The sequence below is a fragment of the Chlorocebus sabaeus genome, chromosome 4 (assembly GCF_047675955.1).
Source record: "Chlorocebus sabaeus isolate Y175 chromosome 4, mChlSab1.0.hap1, whole genome shotgun sequence".
NCBI lineage: Eukaryota > Metazoa > Chordata > Mammalia > Primates > Cercopithecidae > Chlorocebus > Chlorocebus sabaeus.
In genome coordinates this window covers 18,356,110-18,382,713 of record NC_132907.1, presented here as the reverse complement: position 1 = coordinate 18,382,713, position 26,604 = coordinate 18,356,110, and the positions used below count along the sequence as shown (strand labels likewise).

The 26,604-nt window shown below is 41.8% G+C and overlaps 1 protein-coding gene across 4 annotated transcripts in view; it reads right to left on the bottom strand.

Annotated features, from left to right (window-relative positions):
* LHFPL2 (LHFPL tetraspan subfamily member 2) overlaps positions 1-26,604 on the bottom strand; it is a 160,985-nt gene that overhangs the window by 73,166 nt on the left and 61,215 nt on the right. For 2 of the 4 annotated variants that reach the window (XM_037982129.2, XM_037982131.2), the window contains 2 exons: positions 24,098-24,214; positions 10,203-10,254 (listed from right to left, as the gene is read on the bottom strand). The gene's annotated coding sequence lies outside the window, so the exon portion shown is untranslated. The remainder of the gene's footprint in view (positions 1-10,202; positions 10,255-24,097; positions 24,215-26,604) is intronic. The other 2 variants (XM_037982130.2, XM_007976198.3) reach the window with 1 other exon arrangement.

Here is a 26,604-nt window from a genome sequence, read left to right as displayed (position 1 = left end):
CTGTATCTTTGGGTCTTCATTCTGAAGGTACTCATGTATACATGATTAATAAATTTGTACACCTTTCCTCCTATTAATCAATCTGCCTGATGTCAGTGATTTTTTTAGCTAATCTTTGGAGGCCAAGGGCCCTGGCATCTACAAGACAAAGACAACTAAAGGGATTTAGCTGCTTAATGTAATAAGGGGGAAACCTGATGCCAACTTATTCCTTTGTTTCCTTTCTCAATCCACGTACTGAAGGATTCTAAGAGCAGGTATGCTCCTCTGGCATGGCCAAAGGCACCAGCACACTAATGCTATGAGAGAACTACTGCAGGGGGGGAAAGAATTAGGAAAACATAAGTATGATCAATTCTGTGTACTATTAAATCTAGCTAGATACTTCCAGAAATGTAGCACATTTGGGACTTGTTGGAATGACAGAAAATATACGGCAAACAAACAATAAATATTTCAGGTATAATATTGTCCAGGTGCATAAAGCATGTCAATTTCTCCTGCAACAAAGCGTCACGGGCTATACAGAATCGCTAACCAGCCATGTAGCACAAATTGTTGGTTTCGCTATCCAAACACCACACCTTTGGGACTTGGAACCCCACAGAAGTTCTGCAGGCTCCATTAATCATCCTGCACCTAAGTTGTTCCTACGATGGCAGGATGTTTGGTGGGAATTTGGACATGAGTCAACAGAAATGGGTTGGCCACAAATGGTGCATGCCTTTGGACATTCGTGTGGGAGAAATGGTAAAAGCAGGGACAAAGCTTTCAGGACTTTCACAAGGTGACCTCTAGTGCCTACCTTAACAACTTCGCCATCTCATATATCTGTCACCCCACACCACTCACTACTTCCTAACCACATTCTGCACTTCGCATCTCTTTGCCTTTGCCCACACTTGTCTCTGCCAGGACTGCCATCCCCCTCTTTCATCCCTTGGCAAAAGCTAGTCATTTTCAAGGCCCAGTTGAGAAGTCATGGCTCCAGCATGCCTTCTCCAACTGGCAAAATTGTTCCCTCCTCTGTCCCCAATATAATGAGTTGACCACAGCAGCAGTGACTTCTCTGCTTGTCTTCTCATGGCTGGGTTGGGAGCCTTTAAGAACGAGGACACTTTGGTACTGTTGGTCTAGCATCACACAATAGCTCTAAGTGATTTGATATCTGTACTGTCCAGATCATATCCCCTCACCCCCTACATGACAAGAATGGAAGAGCTGATAGGGTATTAGAATATATTTCCCGTGTTGTATCAGCAAGGATTCTGCATTAATAAAATAGGAATAGAAAACACACAGCACAGAAGGATTCTTAAGGTCCACTGACAGCACTGATTCCACCTTCTTTCTTTCCCCAGGAATTTCCCCAAGTAATGAAGGTAGCTCTGTTCAGACTTGGCTGGCCACAGACTTCCGTCAGATTTTTGTTTTCTTCCAGATCTGACTGCATGGAAAAAATACCGTAATTTCCTTGTGGGCCTAGTTATAATTCTGTAGGCTGATTAGCTCTGAGGAAATTTCAACCCTACAAGGAGCCCTGACAATTCAGCTGTCCCATTGTGATTATAATGGTTTGTCAGTGTTTGCTGTTGAGGCACAATATGCCATTTTGGGAGCAACATTTAGACACCTCTCCAAGATTCTCCCTGCATTCCCCATTTCAGGATCAGTGGTATCAAATTCTTACCTCTTTTACATCTACTCCAGCATTGATCAAGCGCTGATCTATTTTAAGTACATTCCACTGGAAATCGCTGCATGTGCTTCCTTCCTGACCACTGAAGTGTCTCCCGTAGACAGACTTGTCTATCAGTGTTGAAAACTTACAACAGTGCAAGGGGCAGACACTGTGCATGTCTGCTGCACCTCAAGCCCCTGTTCCCGCACATGCTTACAGCAGGCACCCAGGACTTCCGCCTGAGGGCTCTCTTTTGGCCCCAACATGAGTTGGCCCTTAAGTGCTGGTCTCAGAAGAAGTGGTTAATGACAGAGATGAGTTGGAGAGGACATATCCCAGACCTTGCTGGCCCAGCTGGGATAATTCTAACGGATGTCTCATAGAATTCACTAGAGATGGAGCCTCAGGTGCCCACAGCAGCAAAGTCATCTCTTTATTGGCTCTCTTCTCCTATTTCACACCCCTATTCCCTGAACAATGTTTTCCAGGTTTACCTCCCAAGTCACCTACTTGCACCTGAATCCCTGCTGCAGAATCTGCTTTTGGGGAACCCAACCTAAGAAAAGTACCAGACTAAAGCCACTCGATACAGATAAGGGAAGGCAGACTCAATGGCAGCCCCATCATCAGGTATAGGAAAGATTTTCAGCAAGTAAAACACTGCCGTGGCTTATTCGTGCTGAGGAAACTTTCCGTGTCACAGCCATAAGGAGCCTGACAGCCTCAGGAAGTGAACTGAGCTGTCTCAGATCTTGGGGAATTGTGTGTTATATGTGTTCTAAAAACGGATTGGATTTCAGGGGCCATTTCCAACTTCCATGGCATTAAATTTCCTTTTATTCTTCCCAGCACCATATTTCCAATAAGCCCTAAAAAAACTTACCCCTGGGGAAGGATATTTTGCTATCTTAATAAAGTCTTCCAATCCTTAGGAGACAAATCATCATATTTTCATCTCAAAAATATTAATTTTACTCCCTTAAAGAATCTTATGAAAATATTTGTATTTCTTGCCTGAGTTCCCTAGGAGGTAAGCTGAAAAACTAGCTAATAAAGGATAAAGCCAATGCAACAAAAAACAACACATATTGAAATGTGGAAATAATTAAGGTCCCAAGAAAACATCAAGTCTTCAAATCAAAAGCCCTTTAACTAGAAAGTATTGTCCAGGGACTCACATGACTAATATACATTAGACAGTATTCAAGGTGTTTTTTGCTTTAAACCAAGCAAGGAGGCAAAAACTTAATTTCTATAAATGGTAAATTAATAGGTGAGAATTCACTCCATACAGAGAATTTAAAATAGATTCCATTAAAGTAGCATACTCTGCAAAATATCAATTTTCATTTGTTTTAGAGAAATCTAGTTTATCCATTGTGTAAGTCTATATCTAATTGAGAAAACAGACATTCACTCATTCTGAAAGTGAAGCCTGGACTAAAAAAGGAGGAACACGGAAGGAGAACAGACAGGAATTCAGAAAACCAATGGGATGTGGGCAGAGGGGGAAAGAGGGATTTCTGGTAGATGGGGTACACAGTCTTTCTCATGGGAGTGGAGACCCAGGCCACAGGGCCAGTCAAGAGAGGGAGAGCTTCATTTGGGGGCATGCTAAATTAAAAATGTCAGTGGGACACCAGAGGAAGACCCCAACAGGCAGCTAGCTGGATGGTTCTCCACCTGGAGGAGAGGGTCTGGCCTGTGAGTGGCAGCTGAAGCCACAGAGTGGGCCAGAAAAGGCAGAGGATGCAAGAAGATAAGGGAGAAAAGGGGGCCAAAGATGACCCAGAGACCTTGATGAAGGGGCAGGCAAAAGAAGTCAGCCAGGTAGACTGAGAAGAAACATCAGGAGAGGAGAAGCAGGTGAGAAGCACTTCATGGGGTCCATGAGCCAACATGTTGTCTTTCTTCTTCTTCTGACAATAGAAGTTATACCTCGTCTGCCCTGAACAGGCAGAGTGGAATCAGAAGTACCAGGGCAGGATGAGGGTGACAATGAGGGGCTCACGAGGTGTGGGTGAGGTGGGAGAGGGCACCCACCGGGCAGGGCTAACTTTCCAGATGGGGGCAGTCACAACCAAGAAGCCGCATGAGAACTTTGAGTTGTGTTCCCTTTGATACTTCCACACCTGACTTCCCCTCAAACATAGGACACTTTTGTGTGAGTTAACAATTACAGAGCATACGATACATGTAAAATTATGCATTCCAATAAACTTTTCTAGGAAAATGGGCCAAGATCATAAATGTCACTATAATCATAAATGAGAGTTTCACCTAAAGGAAAAACATGAACAAACAATTCAGAAAAGACAAACTTCAACAGCTATTCTATTTAGGAAAACATTAGATGTGGTCAATAATAAAAACAGTAACAAAATGAGATGCCATTCTCACCTCACAAACTAGCAAAGACTTAAGAACTGATAACTCATTCCTGATGAGGGGGATATACAACGGGTGCTCTCTTATACTGCCAATGAGGGCCCAACTTTCCTGCAAATTATTTTTTATAACTAAACAGTATTATCTGTAAAAGGATATTCAAGGTTGATATTTAATGGTTTAAAAAAATCAGAAAACAACTCAAATGTCAAAATTAGAAAGCAGGTTAAAATGATTTAAGATATACATCATAAGACAGAATACTGAAGATTTCTGTAGAAAAGGAACTTAAAATGACATGAGGAAATATTTATAATATTAACCAAAAAGTAGCAACATAAAGTTATATACAGAGTAAGAACTCAGTTATGTAAAGAAAAGAATGTACAAAAAGGGATACTCTTAGGAACTTGAACAGATTAACAGTAGTGACCCCTAAGGGAACTGATTTTTTTCCCTGCATGCTTATACATTTCTGTATGAACTTGGGTGATTTTGATAACTGGGGGGACAGGTGACACATAAACAGCTTCTGGCAATTCTAATCCAGCCATAATAGTATATATGTAAGGGCTATTGCTTGTCTTCAAGAGTATACCAGTGTTCGGCCGGGCATGGTGGCTCACGCCTGTAATCCCAGCACTTTGGGAGGCTGAGGCCGAGGCCGAGGTGGGCAGACCATGAGGTCAAGAGATTGAGACCATCCTGGCTAACACAGTGATACCCCGTCTCTACTGAAAATACAAAAAATTAGCCAGGCGTGTGGTGGGCACCTATAATCCCAGCTGCTCAGGAGGCTGAGGGGGGAGAATGGCATGAACCCAGGAGGCGGAGCTTGCAGTGAGCCGAGATCGCGCCACTGCACTCCAGCCTGGGTGGCAGAGCAAGACTCCGTCTCAAAAAAAAAAAAAAAAAAAAAAAGAGTATACCAGTGTTCAAGGCCACCAGAGAAGACTGAATGTGACCTCTGGGCAGGTGAAAAACCATCTTAGATTTAAGATGTGCAGATGATGTAAATATGCAAGCATACAACACAGAATACCAGAGCACTGAAAGAAAGGCATAGCTTCTAGGGGTTTGCCCCAATGACTTTCTCTGTAAACATCCTTTTATCTAAATGCCTGCCAGTTTCCAGATGAATAAACTTAAATGTACCTGATGTGGGACATAATGGTCCAAAACTGATGACCCTGACCTTGAATGAGGAGAAGTCCATGAAAGCACTTGACCACCACCCTGCACTGTGTCTTTCCAATCCACAGTCACTCCATGAGTGTTAGGAGAAAAATGGATTGGACTTCAACTGAATCACAGATGTAGTCTGAGAATGAAGCAAGGAGGGAGAATGTGGTGGCAAGGCAGACAGAGGGGACCAGCTCTTTCAGACCAGTCACATTAGATTCCTACATGACCCTCAGTCATAGCTGCCTTCATTACGTGAAAGAGATGTAAATTAACGACAGGAAGTGCCCACCTCCTAACACCACTTGGCCACAGTTATAGAACAATTTGGATCAAAATCAGGTACGTTTCCAAGTTCATCTGGACTTGCCAAGTAGCCTTAAGAGTTTTTCACAGATTGTTCTGGGATGGTAACATAAGGTGCAGAGACGGGGCCAACCCCATTTTTAGAGGCTGCCTGCTACCTTGGCTCTGTAACATGTGCCAAGTGGCTGGCCTGTGGCTCTGGGGTTGCTGGTGGGAGCAGTGTCTGGAAGGACAGGACGGTTGTATGACTAACGGTTCCAACCAGCATCAGAGCATGAAAGAAAGCAAAGACTACAAAAAATTTATTGCAAGCTGAATTGAATGAATCCAAGAGAATATAGATTAAATCGATATTTAATTCAGTAGAGGTCAGTTTTAGTTAGGGAGTCATTACGACATTTCAAAGAGCAGATACGGTATTTACGGGGGCAGCATCTCAGAACTTCAGGGATATGCTATTGCTTTCTTTAGTGGCAAGCAGGGTTTGCTGTGGTTTGGCATGGGCAATTATTTTAAATAAGAATACTAAATAAAAATGTGTACAGCTACTACCTATATTAACAAGCTTCATATAAAAGCATACATTCGTTATACAGGGATGATAAGGGAACACCCCTACACCATCCCAGTGTACACTCATTCATCTGAGTTCAATTAGACCATCTTCCTTTCTAGAAGCAATTTTTTAAAGTGGATTGCTAAAATAAAAAAGCTTTCTCAGGAAGGATTAGGAGGATTCTTCATGCAGATGGAATGACAACAGGAGTACCAACTGGAACCAAATCTACCTGCTGGGAGATTTGCATATAGCCTTTTTCATGGACTTTCACTGATCACAACAAAACTACACATTTTTCTTTTCAGAGACAGGGTCTTGCTATGTGGCCCAGGCTGGTCTCAAACTCCTGGGCTCACTCCCACCTCGGGCTCCTGAACACTGGGATTACAGGCACATGTCTGCGCCAGGCTTATACATTTATTAATGTGAGATCCAAAACATTCCTGTGGACTAATCCGATTGGACGGAGGACAAGAATTCTTTGTGCAATAATCCATCAGACAGAAAGCCAGAATCCACCGGAAGATGGGCACTCTGGTCACATGAGCACTGAGAAGAGTTCTTTTCCACCTAGGGAAAACACGCATTCTTCTTAAGTCTCCAGGCTTCACCTCCTCTCCCCAAAGCAGACGACTATTTTTCCCACTGCTCAAAAGAACTGAGCCACAACATAAGAATTATCTTAAGGCCTATTCCCTGTACTTTCAGCTTACCTATGGCAGCACACCTGCTGTGCCACAGAGAGCTGCCCTGTTCCTGTCCAAAGCTAACTCCATGGGCACCTGCCTCCATGAGTCTATGTTTCGTCAGCTGGCTGCAGCCCTGCCCACCCTACTCTCCCAAACCTCCCTTTTAGTCCTCATTTCTTGCCAGTGATGCCTTCCTATCTGCTTTCCTGGCCTCTGGTCAGCTGCTCCAGTGGTGCCTTCTTAATGTTCAACTTTACTTTTTGGCTTAAAAAAAAATTTGTGGCTTCCCAAATTATAAGTGGGCCATACTCCCAAATTCTTACAAAACGGATGTTATAGTTAAGCCCCCACTCACTCTTCAATTTGACCAACATTTACTGAGCAAATATAAGTATCAGGCACTGTGCTAGATAGCCTATAATGTCAGACTGCAACTGTGCTCTTCGCTCAAAAGAAACCAACATGGCGAAACCCAGTCTCTGCTAAAAATACAGAAATCAGCCGGGCGTGGTGGCAGATGCCTGTAATCCCAGCTACTTGGGAGGCTGGGGCAGAAGAATTGCTCGAACCGGGGAGGCAGAGGCTGCAGTGAGCCAAGTTCACATCACTGCACTCCAGCCTGAGTGACAGAGTGAGATTCCACCTCAAAAAAAAAAAAAAAAAAAAAGCAGGATCAGATTGCTCTACAATTCAGACACCATTAATTCAGAATGTCTGTTCTTGTGTTTGTCTGACTTGATAAAGTGTTATTGTATTTCCATGGGATGAATTCACAACCTAAAAAAAAAAGACACAGAGAAGGCTGGTTCTATTAGGTTAAGTATTCAGAGAGGGGGCATTTTAAGGGAACACACCACTTTTAATTTACCACATTTAAGTTAACCACATTTAAGGGAACAGAGCAGAATGAAATTGGCTTTTCCCCAGAGCAGGAATAAATAGGCCAGTCTGGCAGTGACCACGGTGACCACTCACAAAGGGGGGACTAAGCCATTACTGGGAAACACGTGAGAAGTGTAGAGCCTCTTCACTCGGGTTTTCACATGCAACTCCTGAAATAACAGGTAAAATGAAAATCGCTCCTGTTACCATTCAGGCAGACAGTGCCCGGGAGTAGAAACAAATGCCCCTCCCCAGCACAGACCTGCCTCCGATGAGAGTATCTGCAGTTGTAGAACTATATGAGCAAAAACCAGACCTCACTACCAATCCCAGTGTCACCTAGCTGACGAGCATCTGAAATTTTGCATCTGAGCAACACATGGCAGTATTATTAGCCAAACTTTAAACAGGTTTATGAGCAACTGGTTCAGAAAATCACATGTAATAAGTTCCTTAATTTCACCATACAGGCAAAGGTATATATTTTTATTAATAGAAAATCAATTTCTCCCACCTCCACTAAATAAAGATGGAGTACATAAAGATTATCAGTTTGGGCTGACCGTGGTGGCTCACACCTGTAATCCCAGCACTTTGGGAAGCTGAGGTGGGCAGATCACTTGAGGTCAGGAGTTCAAGACCAGCCTGGCCAACATGGTGAAACCCCGTCTCTACTAAAAATACCAAAATTAGCCAGGTATAGTGGTGCATGCCTGTAGTCCCAGCTACTCTACTCAGGAGGCTGAGGCAGGAGAATCACGTGAACCCAGGAGGTGGAGGCTGCAGTGAGCTGAGATCACACCACTGCACTCCAGACTGGGTGACAGAGCCAGACTCCACCACAAAAAAAAAAAAAAGATTATAGGTGCCAATAATTAGCCTGCTCAGGACACCACCTGTCTCAGGTCAGCCCTGGCATTCCAATGAGAAGGAATTCTGCTCAAATAATTTCGTAACACATAAGTATTTACAATTCCCATTTAACAACAACGAAAAAAACCCTCAAGCTTCCTAACCTAAGCAATAGAAGTTGTTAGAACAACTTAACATTTGAGGAGTCACCAGTTCATTTCATAACATAAGAGCAATTTTTCCTTCCCTAGAATCTGCAAGCTAAAAGAGTTCCCTACAAATGAGATGGTGTCTGTGAAAATGCTGTGTGCAAATCCCCTCCACATGGCAGACCCTCCTGAAAAGTGTGTCAGTAAGTCCCAAATCCATACCTTGAGCTGGCTTCTTTGGGCTGAGCCAAACCTTTGCATAGTTTAATTGTTATGATAATTGATCTTCTTAAATTCCAATATTAGAATATAGAATACATTTATACCATCAATTTGGAAGCAGTCAATAGGAATAGGAAGCATTTATTAAGAGAAAGTATAACAACCTTCTCCCTTTACTTGATGGTAAATTGGACCAAATATAGGGTCCCTGGAAGGGAAAAATGATAAAGTAGAAATGACAGTGATATTCAAGATTTAACAAAACAAATCAGAGTAATTAAATGCATTGAAGACAAAATGGATGTAGTTCTTTTTGTCATTTTCTAATTTTGTTACTTGCATGTTGACAATGTATCTTTTTTCTGATGAGACTTCTAGCTAGGCCTATCCCACAGGAGACTTCTGGGGCTTCTCTCCAGAGGGGTAATCTCTTTCTATGAAAAGTTGCTTCCCTTGATGGACTATAAACTTCCCAAGGGCAGGTGTGAGTTTTGTAGTATATCCTCGATGCCCAGTGCAATGTCTGACATTATAGGCTATCTAGCACAGTGCCTGATACTTATATTTGCTCAGTAAATGTTGTAACAAGACCCGAGTTTGTAACAAGACCCGAGAGGACCTGGCTGAACAGGCCGCTCCCTTGGGAGAAACAGAGCTGGATCAAAGTCTTTTGGGACAATTATTTGACTATGTACTCCCTTGATTTTCTTAAATGTGTATTGCACAAGATTACTCAACCTCTATCATCTTCACTAATATTTTCAAAAAGTGACCTTTATAAATTAGAACCTGTAGAATTAATCATAACTCACCTATTAGTCAACTGTTTTCAACTTTTATTCCCACAATCCTTCCAAAGATATGAGCTATCATTGAGTAATAAAATTGGGTAATTTTAATCAGCTATCTCTACTTTCTCTGTCTGAGAGAAATGATAAAAATGATGAAATGGTCCACAGAGAAGCTCAAAAGGAAAGACAGCTTAAATTCAGCTATGCCTCCTATAAAGAGCTCTGAAACTTGGGTATGAATGGTGACAAACAAAGCATATTAGAATTGAAGTGTGGCAATTATAGCATTGAATTTAATACCATTTATGAAACTTCACAAGGTTGCTTATAACATTTATGTATGCTCATCTAAGTGATGTTTCTAGCCTTAAAAAAATTAGTGCTTACCACACAGGGTTCAAAAGTTTGAAACACTGCACCGTTTTCAAGAAGTTGCCATTCACTGGAAAATTGTTTCCAAACAATCACCAACAATAAGGTCATCTGATTTCATTTACTTACCTATTTAAGGAACGCTGGGAAGTCTTAATGAACAACTTCAGGAAAATGCCACCTGGAAAAACAAATTGAACAAAGAGTTAGATTTTAAACACACATACACACACAAAGACTTAGCATGCAATTTTATATCTCATTAAAATATGTGATGTTTCAAATATTGGTTCCTAGGCAGCACACAGCTCAACTTGCATTAGAACACGGCCGCTTCCGCCCAGGAACACCAACACACAAACACAGGGTCCAAACTACTGATGAACCAGAAAATGTAAAAGGCCAGGGGGGAATGTCCAGCCTGTGAACATGTACCTAATTACATCCTTTCCTTGCCCCTCACAAGGGGACCAACTTAAAAATATAATTTGTGTCCTGGAGGATACTTTAATGAATGACCATAAAAAGACTCAAAAATCCAGAAAACGAATTAAAATAAAATATGAAATTGTGACTGAAGAAACTATCCTAGCAGCACTTTATATCCTTTTCAGTTATGCTGGTTAAGTCCTAAAGTTAAATTCACAAAGATGTCAAGACTGGGAAAGTGGAAAAAGGGCCATTTTTAGAAAAACCCTAACATAGTAAAAATAAAAGTTGAAAAGTAAGAACTTATTTAATGATTAGTTTATTTAGAAATCAAAGATTCCTTCTGGTGGTCTCAAAGTCTTTAGGGAACATTTAGAAAATTATAAGCCTACTAATACATTCACAAAACAGAGAATCCTCAAATATCTCTTCAGCATTGCTTTGAAATATTAAACAAAAATGGAACAAATTTCTAACATAAAATGTCACAATTACCATTTGTTGAAAATCTATCATGCACCTGGGACTGTTACAGGAACACATTACAACCTTTCTAGACAAAGATACGCATTAACAGATGGGGAAAATGATGTTAAAAGAAGTAGAGAACCTTCCTCAATACCACAGCATCCAGGGTTTCCAAACACGCCTTTTTCCTCCCATCAGATAATCTTGCTCTTAAAAGAATCTCTTCCATTCTCCAAAGCCTATTCGTCACCTCCCCAGATAGAAACCACATATTCCTTAATGCAAACTCTAACAGAAATTGGCTAGCAGATGACCAGCCAATTAGCTTTTTCTTTTAGGACATTTAAAAGTAATTTCTTCATTTAAAAATGATTAGGCTTATGTTATTTAGGACTACAAGGTAACAGTGGATATGAGTAAATATTTAGAAAAAAAGCATTTTGAGTTCATGAGATATTAAAAATGCAGCTGGGGTGTATAAATATGTTTAATTCCACATAAGGTAAATTAAACAGAAAATGTTCAACAGCCTCAATTCCACTGATAAGCAGGAAAACAAGAAGTCCCCATGCTTATTTTCTATAATCAGATTTTCAAATACAGCCATGAGATAATAATCAAAATCTGTAATATCAAGCTATGACTGTCCACACTAATATGCAGATGAGCAGCTTCATATCAGCAGCGCCAGTGTTAATCAAAAGTGTACCTGAGGTTGAAAAGCCAGTGGTGGCACAAAGCCTCCTCTATCACATCATTTTAGCTTAGTAATAAACTTGAAGATACTGGACAACAGTCATTGGGTTTCACTTTAATAAAAATATACAAAAGAATTCTGAATTCATAAAGTCCTTTGTTATAATAGTTAAGGAAACTATGACTTTTTTTTTTTTTTTTTTTTTTTTTTTTGGAGACAGAGTCTCCCTGTCACCCAGGCTGGAGTACAATGGCGTGATCTCGGCTCACTGGAACCTCCGCCTCCTGAGTTCAAGCAATTCTCCTGCCTCAGCTTCCCGAGTAGCTGGGATTACAGGTATGTGCCACCACCCCCAGCTAATTTTTGTGTTTTTAGTAGAGACAAGGTTTCACCATGTTAGCCAGGCTGGTCTTGAACTCCTGACCTCAAGTGATCCGCCCACCTCGGCATCCCAAAGTGCTGGGATTACAGGCGTGAGCCACTGCGCCCGGCAAAACTATGACTTTTTACAAATGGTTCTTTGTTAACTTAATTACTTGCTAAATTCTAAGCATTTCCCACAATTTTATTTTACCCTTTAGGGGAAGTAATGATCAGTATTTTTATCTGGAAATGGCTTCTGTGAAATATGCCACTAGGATTATTATGAATGGGTCTGTTATAAATGGAGTTCTTGATCAACATTTCCTTATTTCTAAAAGCTAAATGAGTCACAACAAAATGAGTCACTTCAACCTTGGTACTGTTCAAAATTCAAAGACAACATTTTTTAAAATCTCCTTTTTTTTACATATAAAGCAAGCAAAGCTCTGGACAGTTAAGACAGTCAAGACCCTAACAGTAACAGAGAAGGCAGAACTGTATCCCAGTTCCCACCTAAAGCTTTCCAAATTCACACTGGCAGTAAAAAGCATTTTCTAGAATAAATTAATTTGACCCAAAGCTTTGAAGATAAAAGGCATTTAGGAATAGGTTCTTAGTATCATGATTAAGCTTTTTTGACAAAGAAGTAATATCTTGTGAAACCACCAAAGTAATCAGGAAGATAAAAATGTGCCAATTCTGTTCTGGGTTTGGTTTGTTTACAGGGTGTGATTTTCATTTTTTTAAAATACACTATTTCGAAAATACGGTATACTAAAAATATACTAAGTCACAGACGCTTCAAACGTTCACCCAAAAAGTTAATAGATTAGGACTGTCAGGCACTGTTCCATGTATTAGAACAGTGTCTTTATTTCTAGTTTTAATCCTGGCATCTGTTTTTTAGAAACATTGGTCTGTTATTACTTAAAGTTTATGAAGTAATAAGAGACCAACGTTTCTGAAAAACAATTTTTGTGAATTAACTCATTTGCTTTCACGAAATCCCCGAAGTAGCTACCAGTATTATCCCATTTTAAAGATGAGGAAGCAGGCAAAAAGAAACTTAATCTTACCAAAAGTTACATGGCTTGCAAGAAGTGGTATTAATATTCAAATCCGCATACATGATCACATTTTATTCTAACAACTATATAATGCAAGCAGGAGAGAAAATTTTGGTCTCATTTTAACTATGAGGGAAACGAATTCCTGAGGAATAAGGGCTGGCTTCCTCAAAGGCATGCAGCTAGTCAGTAACAGGGGTCAAGAACTGCTAGAGACACCTACTGCTAAGGCTGTACTGCTTTTCCATTTGTTCATTTTTGTCTTGGATTCTATAAATCAACGTGTAAAACTCAGTGTAAAGAGTGTGGTCCCGCTAATCACTGAGAAGACACTTCAGGATCCTCTCATGGGATGTGCTGACGACAAGAACATCAATTAGAGCACATACAAAAGTATTCTCACGCTGCCAGGTCACCTTTTTCCATTTTCCTAAATGCAAATATGAGTTTTTTTTCACTTACTGGTAGTTAACATGGGTTCATGTAAATATTGGTCTTTATCTGTATATATGTATATTATTAGTCTGTGTGGCCACTTATAGTCCAATCAAAGTAGGCACTGTTTATTCCAACAAACATTCTAAATAAAATCAAAACTACTGTGTTTTTGCACATTAAGGAGTTAAAAAGTCTTCACTTCCCATTCATCTCCATTTGGGCTGCATGCCCTTCTGTTACACTTCCCGATGTCAGGAGAAACAATAGCTGCCTTTAGTGCCGCACAGCGAACATGGCCCCCACGTGACGGGCACCAGCACTTACTTATTGAATTGAATTGCCAAAAACAGGAAGCAGAGTTGTAAGACCCCTTTCTCAGTTACAGATTGCTAAGACTTGCAGTGCACTGATTTGAACTGTTTCATGTTACTCTGTAAAACTAGAACCAAGGAGTAAAAATTACCTTGGAAATGACAGGGGTAAATTTCGGCTGAATGAAGAAAGAACTTTGTAACAAACTGAGTTGCCCCAAGGTGGTCCACGTTGCCTCTCGGGTGGGTTAAGAAACAGCAGGTCATAATCACAGAGGCTACAGAGGGGGAAGGGCTCAGCAACTGTCCTCTCACAATCCTTCCCTGAGACCTGAGGTCTATGCCCATCCACGGCAAGAACGGGAGCTTCATGGCAGAGCACTGTATGTCACAGGACAGTCTGCAATTCATTTTCTCATTTTATAGGCACTATTACTAAAAGGGGGCTGGAGTGTGGGTGGGGAGAGACATCTTTATTATCCCCATTTTATAGACCAGGAATCTGAACCACTTAGGCTAAATCACACCCTTAGTAAATGCTAGAATATGGGCTCCAATCTAGGGCTTCTGACTCCCCAGGCAGGCCAGTGTATTTCCAGCTAGGCAATACTGCAACAACCAACATAAGATGCCTGCAACCATTATTCTTATTAAGTATCATCTCCCCATATAAAGATCAGGGGCAAGGATGGGCCCCAAAGACTTGAAGCACCGAGGCAAATACCAAAGCAAAATTAGCTAAAAGAAAAATACAGTAAGAGCTCTGCTACTCTCACAAAACCATCCCTTCTACCTGACTAGGAAGAGCTCATTGTATTTTCTGTAGACACACTCTCTAAGGCTCTACACATGAGTCAACTAAAGGAGTAATTGTCCAAATTCTACTTTACTGTGCTCTACTGATACAACAAGTGCTCGGGGAAGTCTGTCCACATTTTAAGGGGAGTCTGTGGCAGCATACTAAGCACAAAGAGCACTCCTCGTTTCTGCAGCCAAAGCATTAATCGTTGCTCCAGAACTAGGCTGGTGGTAACTTTTTTTTAAAGTCTGAAATGCGTTCTCTGACAACAGGTCCAGGACAACCTCACAATTGTGTCTGACAACAGGAGTTTAACAGAACTGGGTCAGCCACTGAAGGATTGCTGAACTTTGCAAGATTTTCAAGGAAAGACATGAGAGTGTCAAGTTTCATGAACCGTCTACCAAGCACAGAGAGTGGCAGCTTGCCAAAGGCTGAACTGTGTTAAACGCATGTGAGACGCTGGGAACCTGAACCCCAACAATGCCAGCCCTGCCACTCAACCACGGTGGTGAAAGACTGAGGTTCAAGTTTCCAAAGACCTCACGGACTCTAAGCCAAACGTTGCTAATCAGGAAAACGTCCTTTTTCTCTTAAGGAAGGAGAAACTCCTTGATTCAAACATTATCCCATCAACGTGAAGCTGTTAGAGAGTATGTTTTTAAATATCTAGGTACAACAGAATAGCCTATAATGTGCCAGCCACGAGTCATATTCAATTACACTGCTTTTTAACATGCCAGGTTTGCACATCAAAACACTGCTATTGTTAGTCCCACACAGCTGGGACCATGTTCATTCACATAATTCTTACCTCTTCCCCAATATTTAGTTATAAATCCATGGGACAACAAGGTCCTTGAGAACAAAACTAATTCTAGCTTACTCCTCTCAAAATCTCTTGCACTCAACACAGGGCATGACATAGAGTAGACAATTCATAAATGTTTACTGAATAAACAAAAGGATCATTACACCATGAACATTCCCTACAAATAGTAGTTAGAAAAGTCAGGCTATGTAGAAGAAAGAAATACTGGGTTAACGAGAGTGGAGGAAATCATCAGGTAAACATGACAGCAGGAATTCCAGCGTGAGAAGAAAACGCAGGAGGCAAGGAGGAATGGCAGGCAGCAATGAAGCACTGGGTAGCAGTGACGCTGTCCAAGGCAGGGGGAATCCTCCAGTGAGTATGTTTCCAAAACACCAGTGTCTGGACCCACCTCTGTGAGCTCCTTCTATTGTAGAGTAGCCCTAGACTATGAGTGATGAAGGAGAGTGACAGGGGAGCAAGTGTGTATAGGCAATTCTGAGAACCCTCCTCCAGATGACAACTACTCAATCGTCTTGCTTTTTTTTTAAACCTTGAATATACATATCATCGTTCTGCAAGACAGAAACTACTGTGAATAGTGTTGAGCACGAGCAATGTGCAAACCTCATCAAATATCCTACTTGTTCGAGAATAGGTTATTTAAGATCCACAGACACAGGGCATTACAGGCAGACAGGTGAGTGCAACACTCTTCGGGAATAGGCCAGACAAACAGGTGGCCACAGTGAATAACTTGGGCTGTAAGTGCTGACAAGCGCTTTCTGTGCCTGACAGTTCTTCGTGGTCTGCATTCCAAATCTAAGCATAAGCTTTAAGTAATAACAGACCAATGTTTCTGAAAAGCAGATGCCAAGATTAAAACTAGAAGACAAGACACAGAGTAAGGGAGATGTAGGGAAGGAACACTCTCTTGGAGGCATCTGGAAAGAGAAGAAGGTGGAAAAGCCTCTGGTTCTTTCTTGCATCTTTCCTTTTCCAAAGGCAGCACTCAAAATCAGAGACGTGGAAATTGTCCTCTTAAAACACACCCACCCCCAGCTCATCTGTCCTGGAGTTTGCTGCACACTCCCCATCACAGGTCATGGTGTTGTGCTCCTCTCCTTTTTTGGCCTGTGTGGACCCTGAATTTGATGCTGCATTCTGAAAACCTCGGATTTGAGGCCCAGGGCATCTGCCTCTGTAACTATTTTGCCTCTATATCCTTCCCAACTCCATGCATGAAACTTTGCTCAAGACCCAACTTCAGTGTCGTCTTCCATGCAGCCTTCTCTGAACCCACCCTCGCCTCTGCCCTCTCCATGCCTTCTCTGAGCTCACGCGGCTCAGAGAGTGGTAGGGGTCACATCCACCACACTAATAATTATTCGCTTGTCTATCTCCCTGTTTCAAGTCCATCCACTCATCTCACGGCTCACATTTACAAACTGTGGCTTGGGGTGACATCCAAAAATGACCTGTTTGTCCTTGACTGAGAAGGACTAACAGAGGGTGAGGCAGACCCCCCCAAAATCACAGATATCCATACTTGTCCCTTGCTTCATTCAAATCTCCATTCAAACATTATCTCCTTCCCTGACCACCCTCGCTAAAAGTGCAACACACCCCTCTGTGCCTCCAGCACTGCCTGTCCACAGCTCTCACCACTGCCTGACGTCCATCCATATGGATGGATAAGGTGGATACACAGAGACAGAAATGTCTAGCTAGGTAAGTACAGAAATAGAACTGAATTTTTAAGTTAGTTGTCTATCCAATAGGATGTAAGCTCCCAGAAGACAAGGCTTTTAATCAGTTTTGGTCTGTGATATATAGATCCCCAACACCAGTAATAGTGCCTAAGAAAGAATGCATTCTCTCAGTAAATATCAATTGATGAATACACGCGTGGGCAGATGATAATGTCTTGACCAAACACTGGGGGAAAAGGAGATTAGATGAGACAGGGAGGACATTTTGCTCCGCTGAAGCTTTGAAGGTTTGAAGTACCTAGCTGGGCAACCTGGTAGAGGGGATTCCAATAGCGCAGGCAATATAGTTTGGAAAACTGCCAACATATAGGAGGTGACTGAAGTCATAGGTAAGAGTGAGATTACCCCCAGAAAAGCATGTGAAGTAAGTAAGGAAAGAGCTGGCTATATAGTAAAAAGAAAAAATACTATCTACCTCAGAGGGATGTATGTATTAGAGGAGTTAGTGCATATGAAATACCTGAGCTATCTCTTCAAGACTCCACCAAATAATTCTACAAAGTATGCTATATATGTAGGTGTATATACATGTATATATACACATGTGTGTATATATGTATACACATATGTATATACATATATGTATATACGTATATATGTGTGTGTATACGTATATACATATACCTATATACATATGTGTGTATACGTATATACATATACGTATATACACACACACAAACTAAATATATGAGGACATTGTAAGACTGCAAAAGACCACTTTCAGTGCCAAATGACAAGCATTTGGGCACAGCATGGACCTAAAAATTGAACATTTACACGAGGCTGTGTTTTTCTTTTGTAGGGCTAGGAGTTACTCAAGAGTTGTTCAGAGTTTAACAGATACTCTATTTAACAGATACGGAGTTTAATAGATACTCTTGCATTATCTACAGCAGCAGTCCCAACCTTTTTGCCACCAGGGACCTGTTTCCTGGAAGACAATTTTTCTATGGGCAGTGGGTGGGGAAAGATGGTTTCAGGATGAAACTGTTCCACCTTAGATCATCAGGCATTAGATTCTCATAAGGAGCATGCAAGTTATGTTCCTCGCACGCACAGTTCACAATAGGGTGTGTGCTCCTATGAGGATCTAATGCTGCTGAGCTAACACAAGGCAGGGCTCAGGCCATAGTGCTCGCTCACCCGGTCCTGCTGTGTAGCTTGGGTCCCAGAAGGGCTTGGGGACCCAAGACCTACAGTGTGAAATAACACCGCATTGCTTCTTCTTATCTAGTGGGGAAGAGAAAACAGGCAGGAACTCAATTTCCTGGAACGGGACATACAAGGAAAAAACTCATTCTACAAGATCCGTGAACAGAATTGTCTACCATGGTGGGTGCAAGCACTATAGTGACAGCCTTAAGCCCAGTCCACGAGGAGAAAAACTTCTTGGCACAGACTAAAGAGTAGTGACAAATGTGGCATTTCAGCTAAACTGAAAGGATGACTTAAATGTAAAGGTCCAATTTTAAGATAGAAAAAAATACTGGTTGGGTTAGGTGGTTAGCTTTTAAGTTTGCAACCAACTATAGCTTAACTAAAAATAACCACCCCAAGTGAATGGCAGAGAAACAAGCGTCACTACAGCTACCCCACTTAGAAGACTTGGTCAGGGAAGTTGAGGCCAACACACTCAACCACTGAAACAGCAGGGAAGGGCATGTTGGAGGTATCTCTGCAGAGGGGGTCTCTCAGCAGAGGGACCTGTAAGTTTCACTGGTTAGGGCAGAAGGGGAGTGAGCAGAGCTCCTCCACAGATACAACCAGCCGTGGCTGCTTTTATCTTTTTCCCCCTGTGTAAGAATCTGACTTAACATTTTGAAGAAAGCACTCACCGTTGAAATAAACACTTTGGAAGCCACTGCCCTGGACCCAATTAATTCTGGGGGAAAAATAAATCACAAGTTTTAAAATTCTAACTTTTATGTCCATTTAAAAATTGATTCAGGATTATCTTGATGATGGCTACCATGGGAGTAGGTTTGTGCAGAGATTAAGAAGTTTTAGAATTCTGTAATGTTTGAATTTTGTGTAATAGAAACGAACACTTTTCTCATCAAAAGGGCCTGAGATCATTTACTTCAAACTACTTGTCTTTCCTATATTTTATAGGAAACAAATTATAACTAAATCCAATAGAAGCAAATATCCAAAATAGAAGCAAATTTCTCTTTTAATGCCAGCTCTTCTCCCAGTTCCCAAAGAGGAGAGTATGCTCAAAACGAGAGCTATGAAGCATTATTTCCATAATGTCTGTTCTAACTTAGAGGAGGGAAGTTTTGTCTTCAGACTGAAGAGGTCCACTAACAGTGGGCGTGAAGACACTAGTCCGTAGGGAGTATTTCACATTTCCCTTTAGCTGTTAAGGACGTGGGGAGGGTGCCCTCTGTACACCAGGCCCAGCCCTCCGGCAGCAGGGTAAAGGCTCGGCTTGGCCCCAGGAGGAAAGGCTGAGTTGGGATCTCCTTCCGTGCCCTCTAACCCTTCCCTGGGACCCATGGCACACATGTGAGAGCCAGCTGGTAGGGGTTAAAAGTACAGTCTGGCCAGAGGGCCCAGCCCAGCTAACTGGCCCACATAGCAACTGAACCCTGACCCTGGCCTCACCATCTCCATTCTCAAACCAAATGTGTTAATTGGCTGCAGATTCTTGAACTATGTCTCAGATGCATTTCCCAACTAACAACAACAACAAAGTGATGGGACACAATTTTGTCTAGTAAGGGAAAACGGTTTTAACTAAACCACTGCTGACCAGCACATTCAACAACAATCAGTGGTAAACAACCACCTACAATTGATTGAAGTCCTTTTCGCCACAGATTCTTCTGTGCTAAAGGGTTGCAGATGCCTCGCTGAAACCTTCAGAAAACGTTGTCCTCAGGGGCAATTCTGCTGATGCATGTTTTCATTCCCGAGCTTTCGCTTGCGTGAAGTGAAGGCTACTCATGCTAACGCAGGGTGATGCGTCCTCTCTCCAGACCTGTTCTTGCTGTGCGTCACCAAACACCTCACCACCTCAGTCTCTCTGTGTGACTCAGAACTGCTGGCTGTCAGGGCAGGAAGGACCTCAGAGAGACTCTGGCCCAAAGTCATCATTTCATAAAGGAATCCAGAGACATAAAGTGACAAAAGGTCTTGGTGGCAGAGCTAGGGACTGCAAAACAGACACTGCCTCCTAATCCTGTGTTCTTCCCAGTGGATTATAGAACAGACTGCTCAGCTGTGCCTCAGGGACCACGTGGCAAGGAGGAGGCTGCGGGCAACCCCCATCCCAGGGCAGCAGCTCTTAACCTGTTTCCTATATTAGGGTTAAACACAAGATTTCATTTGAAAGAAAGGGCTCTGCTGTAAATAAACAAACATCTTGAAAACCAACACACGGAGGGCCAGGCGCGGTGGCTCACGCCTGTAATCCCATCACTGGGAGGCCGAGGCGGGCGGATCATGAGGTCAGGAGATCGAGACCATCCTGGCTAACATGGTGAAACTGCATCTCTACTAAGAATACAAAAGAGTTAGGCGGCGTGGTGGCACATGCCTGTAGTCCCAGCTACTCAGGAGGCTGAGGCAGGAGAATCGCTTGAACCTGGGAGGCAGAGGTTGCAGTGAGCCAAGACTGTGCCATTGCACTACAGCCTGGGTGACAGAGCAAGACTCCATCTCAAAAAAAGAAAACCACCACATGGCAAAACTAACTCCACAAAATGTTAAAGGAGAGAAATAACTAAAAACTGAGGTTTTATTTTAATGAGTGTGTCTTTTTAAAACAGAACAAGCAAAGAAAACAGCACTAAAACAAAATGTTATAGCTTAGAGTTCTCTCCTTCATTTTCCCCTGGCCAGGAAAATAACACACACACTACAAAAGACAAACAGAAGAAAAACAAAGGGAAGATAGTGTAATTTAGTTTCTACGTCTCTGGAAAAGTCTTTATCCTGCACAGACTGGACAATTTCAAGAAGGAGAGTTGCAGATGACATTTAATCTTCTAATTTAAATTTGTAAAACTTTCTCTTTGGAGACAGGGTCTTGCTCTGTCGCCCACGCTGGAGCGCAGTGGCCTGGTGCAATCTTACAGGCGTGAGCCACTGTGCCCAGCCAAAATATGTAAGATAAATCTTTACTCGAAAAAGAATGAAAGAAATTAGAGTCTTCATAAATTACCCATGAAAAAGTAAATAAATAGTACAGGTAAGTCTCCCAATTTTGCTTTTTGCTCTTCTGTCTGCCGAGCACCTTTAACACCTTTAACCTTGAACAGCCTTCAATTCCTCCCATTCCTAAAAACACAAGTCCTCCGCACAGGTGCTGACAAGCCACAAGCTGTGTCTCTTTAAGGGCAGTGGAGGGAGGGAAACTGGTTTGCCACTCTGTGGTAGGCATCTGAACAGGATGCAATTTGCAGGAGAAGAGAGGGCCCCGGGGACACTGGAAATTCAACAAGTCACCAAGAACTATGTTCACTGTGGTTTGACATTCCACAAATAACCTTTTCTTTGACTTTTCAATTCTTTGTCATGAGCCAGATGAGTTTAAAATCTTACTTCCGACAATCTTTTTTTGTTTGTTTGTTTCTTAACTTTTATTTTAGGTTCAGGGGTACATAGGCAGGTTTGTTATATGGAAACCAACAGTCTTCTTAACTTTTTAAAGTGAAATAGCTTCCAGTGACATTGAACCAAGTAAACTTTTAGCATTTTATAGATCATTTAAAGCTAGCAAACTTGATCATTGGCAATGCAATAGTCCTTTACAGGAAGTACCCACAAGCTAAGTGCAGTTCTTTAGAGATTTTGTTAATATGTTCAGTCATATTAATATGTTCAACATATTGTTAATATGTTCTGTCTATGCCAAGTGTCCTCTCAGCACCATCCTCTGAAAAGATCAAATGTTTTCTAAAAGGACAACCCCTCTTACTTCCTCTATCCCACTCATTCCTAAATTTCCACAGGCAACAGTATCATACAATGCAAATGAGAGACACAGGCCTTCCAGGCATAGGGAAGTCAAAACATTTTAAGAAGTCACAGGATAAGGTAACAAAGGACTGATTGTCTTGATGCTCTAACAGTATATGAATATTAACATGAGTTGTTTCATAAACTTGAAACACTGCAAGAGGCCATCCTGGTCAGCCTCCAAGCAGACTTACTTAAGTGACCTAATTTTTATGTTCTACTTCTGAAGATCTCCAGGACAGAAATTCCACAATCTCCCATTGGTATCTTGACGTGGGGTTTAATTTCCTTCAGAGTCAAAGGGGGCTGTTTCTCTCAACTTTTTTTTTAAGTTAAATAAGAGCTCAACTCATATAAAAGGTGTCATTTAAACGCTGAAACTGGCAACTGGAACAACACAGAAGTGAACAACCAAGAACTAGGCTATCTGCCGTACACGGGTCCATTTGCCTGGCTCACTACGGACAGTCATACTGCACTCTCCCCAAGCTGAGTCCAACCAAGACTCAAGCTCACAGCCTTAAGAAATGACTCCACAGCTCCTAAAAGGAGAGTAGCTTACAGACAATGAAGAAATACTTCTTAGTCACTGGGGAAAATCTTTCCCAGGCCTTCCACACTTTCTAAATGAGAACAAGACAATTTTGTTTTTCTGATGTCCTTTTTTTTTTAGACTCCCCTAAGCAATATCATATTCAGTTTTCTTAAATTTTTTTAAAAGTGAACTTTCCACTGAGCTACACTCCTTGAAACAAGCCTTCCAGAGATTTCTGCCCTTGGCCTCCTGGAATTTTTCAATGAAACTCCAAAGAGATGTTTACCTGACCCCAAATGTTATCCTAATGAAAACTATGTTTTTAATTCTTTGAACTCTTCTCTTTCTCTTTCCTTGTCATGCCCTCTGGGAAAGAGAGACAAGTACAGATGTTGGCTTGACCTCAACTGGCAAACACCAGGATAACTGAGTTTTAATCATTTCTTAGGAAGTTGGACAGAATCACAAAGATATTAATTATGCTCCCTCTTCTGGCATGGTCCTCTGTACTTCACTTGCTTAGAGGATCAATGTAAAGATAGGAAATGCCAGCACATTACCTTTTTGACAAAAACAAGATGCTCATCACAAGAAGAATAAAAGGAGTATTACGGGATTTTCAAAAGCCATGAGAGAGCTGAAAGAACTATAACCTCAGGGGCAGGGAAAAGGAGGAGTAAGAACCATTTTTTGCCAATTAAAGGATCTAAATGAGGCTGGGTCCAGGCTCTCTCTCTCTCAGGGGGGTTTTAGGGAGTTTTGGAATTGGGAAACTACAATCAGGGTTAAGTTGATAATTTCCTTCTCTTGCAGGAGGGAAAGTTCTGGTACAGAGGTTTTGGCAATTCCATTTCAAATAGCCATATTTACCCCTGTTTAGGAAGCGCTTAGGCTGTTTCTCTCTTGCATATGGGCACACGTGCGCGGCCATGCATGAGCACACGCGCGCACACACACGCGCGCGCACACACACACATGCACACACACATGCGCACACACCCAGAGCCAGGTCATATGCATTTCAAGGGCTTCTTATCTCAAGATAGCCTCTGCCTAGAAACATGTACTTTACCAAGAAATCAATGGGTGAAACAAATGACTTTACTTCGCTGTCAGTTTTCTCTGGGAAATGTCTTCCAGGAATCATCTATGTACAAGGATTTTGACACCACTACACTCTACTCCATCTCTAACTCTAGGTTCTCAGTAGAATGCTTGTTCCCAGCTACCTGTCCTGTAACAAAGTACAATAGCCGCATGATCTATCAACAACATAGGAGAGCAATGTGAGGGCTCAAGAGACGCCAGCCAAGTCTTGCTCCCTGCTCCTAGAAGTTACAATCCAGTGGCAGAGAGAGCATCCACTCACCAAGAGCTGTGGTTGAGGCAGGCCCTTCTGGGGAGGTACATTCAGTCTAACAGGGATTATTAATTTGAACCCAGTACAAAGGGGTAGTTCATTTCCTCCACGTTTTAGAATCTGACTCTGCAAAAGAAACAGATAAAAATTGTCCTTAAAGCAAAAAACCCTCACATGACCTATAATAAGGTAACCCAAGTTTAGAGATTTTGCTATTGTTAAAGTCTGGCCATTTCTCTATACTGGGAGTGGAGAGGGAGGGAGAGCAGGAGAGGGAGGAGGAGGAAGAAGATTTTCTGTTACTGCGAAGATTCTCAGTGCTCTCAAGGTTTTAGTTGAGAGCACTAAAACAACCTCCTTCTCCTCATCATCATCAACATGTATTAACTGAGCCCTGGCTATATGCCAGGCACTGTGCTAGGCACTTAATAGCATTTGTCTTCATGGAAAACTCACAACAATTTTATGAGATAGGCTATTAACCCCATTTTATAGATGGGGAGACTGGGTTGGGGTTGGAGTTGGGGATGAGATGCATAAAGGAGCCTGCCCAAGGTCCTGCCATAACAAGCAACACAAGCCTTTCTTGTATTACCTCCCAGTGGCCTAAAAGGTCATGGAACATCAGAGCGTAATGTGGAAGAAGTAATAAGGTTATTTTTTAAATACAAGGTTCACCTCTCTAAAGGGCTTGAGGATGAGGAACAGCACCAACCCTGGAGTTCAAATTCTTGGGTTTAAGTAGCAGCTTCATCATGCACCATTTGGAAATGTAACAAACTAATCATGAGACACTGCTTAGCAGAGCCCAGTTCCCATGGGTGGTAACTGTACACTTTCCTCTCTCTTCCCTCGGGCAGGTTACTCAAACCTCAAAGAACTTTTTTCCTCATCTCAAACACAGGAGTCAACAACATGCACCTCACCAAGCAGCCGTGAGGATTACGTGAGATGATTTCACAGTGATCAAACAGGGCACACGTACTAACTGTTGCCATTCTTTCATGCTATCCCATTTGATTTTCATGTTGTCTCATTTGCGGAGGAATGCTATCCCATCTGGCTTTCCAGAAGACTGAGTAGAAGATAGGAACAGTCATGTCCTCATTTCATAACTGCAGTAAGTGAAGCCCAGGCACACTGAGTCATCACACAGCTGGTATACCACAGGCTCCCTATCCTCAGCTTCCTCTGCCCTTTGTCTCAGGCACACAAAACCTCAACACTCTCAGGCAACAGAGTCTGTAACGAAGACCACCACTTGGCATGGTTTCACTGTCCTGGCAGTGATTCTATGCAAGGCTGGCACACACTCCTGCTCCACCCCCTCAGGTAGGAGCTTCCACATTCAAATAAAACAACAGCAAAAACTCCCAGGTTTTTAAAGGGGGAAAAATAGTCAGTCCCTAAATTCTGCCCCACTATTCAACCTTGGCTCCTTTGTTTATTGATATAGTATAAGTTATATTTTCTAGCAATTATTTGAAAAGTTCTAGAAAGGAGCATTTCCACACAACAAAAACTAGAATATTCTTTTTATATATACCAACACTTGGAATAGTCTTTGTAATTCTTTTTGCTGCCTAATGAATACTTAGTGGATTTTTAAACTCAGTAAGGTACTTCTTTATTTGAGGTGTGGAGAAACTCAGTAGCTGCTGCTTCAGTAACATACAACTGTTAAATTATTACAACTACTTCTATTGTTAAATTGTTACAACTACTTCTATCCCTTCCACTTTTTCCCTTCATTATTAGTAATAAAATGAAGGTATTTCTTACAGTCAGTCATCTAAAGTCCTTGCCATATGAATTGTAAAAAAACAGATATCAAACAAGGCAAGTCTAAATACCTTGAACTTTGCTAGCAATATTAAATTAAGTTAAAATGTCTGCTGCAAAGCCAATTAAAGTTAGTCCCAAAGACTCACATTTTCCACAGTCTGCTGGCATGGTTGATGCTTGCTGGCAAAGATGCCAAATAGAGTCTTCTTACTAAATAGGTCAAATGATGACAATGGTAGACACTGCAAGCTAACCATTATGGAAGAATTTCACCACTTTAAAGGGTCTGCAGGCCAAGAAGAAATGATGCAGCAGAAAAAGACCACCAGAAAATGCTGACATTTCTGATCCCTGCTTTTGACTCTGCATCCCACACCTCCTGGACAAAGTGGGAGACTTAGGCTTGAATCCTAAATACTCTATGCCCACATGTAAGCCATTATGGGTAACTGTGCTTGAAATTTAATTCCACATCTGCTCTTCTGCAGCCTTTGGAAATCTTATGCATTTCTCTGACAATTGTTTGCAAAGGCCATAATCACAGGCATCTGTAACTGGATCCCCAGCTACAGGACAAAACACCACATAATCCTAAGAGGCTTTCAGTCAAAGCTTACTTGGTTTCTTGTGTCTTTTGCTGTCTTTAAAATTGCACTAAGCCTTCAATTTAGAGAGAGCGCTGATTAGCATTGGTCTGAAGGTGGCCCAAGCCCCCTGTATCGTCCCCACCA